This window comes from Bos mutus, chromosome X (genome assembly GCF_027580195.1).
Source record: "Bos mutus isolate GX-2022 chromosome X, NWIPB_WYAK_1.1, whole genome shotgun sequence".
NCBI lineage: Eukaryota > Metazoa > Chordata > Mammalia > Artiodactyla > Bovidae > Bos > Bos mutus.
The window spans coordinates 105,063,760-105,065,668 of NC_091646.1; the positions used below are offsets into that span (position 1 = coordinate 105,063,760).

The following is a 1,909-nucleotide window of genomic DNA, read 5'->3' on the forward strand; positions in this document are numbered from 1 at the left end:
CTACTCTCCATTTTGTAAAAATAATAAAAATATTTTGCATTGCACCTGTCTTGTACTGGCAATACTGCCAGTTTGTACCAATTTTTTGGACATATTTTCCCTTTTAATTGCGTCTCCAGATTATACAGTGTTTTTATGCACTGAGTTTAAGTAAAAGTAAATGGTGATTAAACACTTTATCCCCTTGAAGAAAGGGTATTTGAAACCTTACTGAAATGAAAGCCATTCTTACAAATTCTATTAAAACATGAAAAAATAATTGAGTATTGGGCACATTAACAATGAAATTTATTTCCAGCACATGTGGTTGCAGTTTTGCTTAACTAAAAGCAACTCTTAATTCATTTCTATAAATGTTCATCTTTGTGACATCAATTCTACATAATACTCATTATATTTCTTTCTAAAAGACAGATTCATGAAGTCAAAGTACTGCGGTTCTTGGATATTACATACTTATTTATAACCTCTAATGTGTAAACTCTATTTTACTGTTTCAAAAAGTTACAGTCCTCTATTTTTTTTTTGGAGTACCTATATAAAATCTTAGTTTTCCACTGTTTATAAAAGGTAAATGATTATCCTTAGCTGATTATCCAAGTTCTTATAATGAATATAATAATTTATGTTCAGGAGGTAAATAGCCTTTTTATTTTACTATAAGAAGAAATACTGGGTTGGCCAAAAAGTTCACTTGGGTTTTTTTGTAAGACAGGACTACTTGAATGAACATTTTGGCCAACCCAACAGATAAAACATGTTCCCCCAGTCTAGTCTTTAATTATGTCATAGATTTAAATTATCTGCTGCTTCTGAATTCACTGTTATGTATTTAAATCAATTAGGGAAGAATCAAAGGGTCAACACAAATGTTTTTTTTTTTTTTTCTTTTTTTAAAAATATGGAACGCTTCACGAATTTGCGTGTCATCCTTGCGCAGGGGCCATGCTAATCTTCTCTGTATTGTTCCAATTTTAGTATATGTGCTGCCGAAGCGAGCACAACGCAAATGTTCTTAAGACTAGAAGACAGGTTCAGAGATTCATTACTAGGATCCAAGTTTTCTATTAATGCAAGGACATTGTAATCAGAGAACTATATTATCTCAGCAGCCTGGAGCCCTAATGGCACTGTGAAAGGTAGGTTTCTGATTCTAAAACTCTGAACAACAGGCAAGTGTCCCCAGGCATGCCATTGTGGTGCACCTGCCTTAAAATGGATTTGGCAACACAGAGACTTGTCCTATTTTATCTACAAAACTTTTTTTATCATTTTCTTTCCACACTCCTAATTGAATACATTTTTTCTTACTAAGTCTGACAAAGCTTCAGTCCATTTCACAAGATCCAGATGTACCCTGAGAAATGCGTAAGAAGTATCTTACAGGTTTTGGCAGCTAGTCAAATAGAGTAACTGAAGAGATGTACTTTTAAATGTTTCCCTTCCAGGGACTTCAAAATCTTGTCAAATATTCTTAGAATATTCTGAAAATGACATCATAGGCCATAAGTAAAACCCATTTGCAAACCATGGATTTTATATAGGTATCATTTTGGAGCATAGTTTAGTGAAACTAGAAATCAAAAGCAAATTTTTAAAATAAAAAAAATCAAAATATGAGGGGAAAATGCACTTCCAGAAATATTTTGGAAGAAATTAGAATAGAAATGTTCCATGATTATGCATAAATCATAATAAAAAGTAAAAAAATTAAATCCAAGAGTTAAACAAACAATGATCAAATAAAACCAAGAAAATTGGGAGAGAAATTTAATATGAAATCATTAAAAAATAGAGGAACATCACATTTTTGAAAAATACAGGAACTTTCCTAAAGAAATATATAGATCCATGACTGGCAAACCTATTATGTAAAGGATCATAGAGTAAATATTTTAAGCCCTGCAGG

General features: G+C 31.6%; 1 non-coding gene across 1 annotated transcript; it reads right to left on the minus strand.

Moving 5' to 3' along the window:
- Window positions 1-895: 895 nt before the first annotated feature.
- LOC138986587 (U6 spliceosomal RNA) lies at window positions 896-1,002 on the minus strand. Its single transcript, XR_011463391.1, has one exon. It is a non-coding gene; the product is annotated as a U6 spliceosomal RNA (small nuclear RNA).
- Window positions 1,003-1,909: the final 907 nt, after the last annotated feature.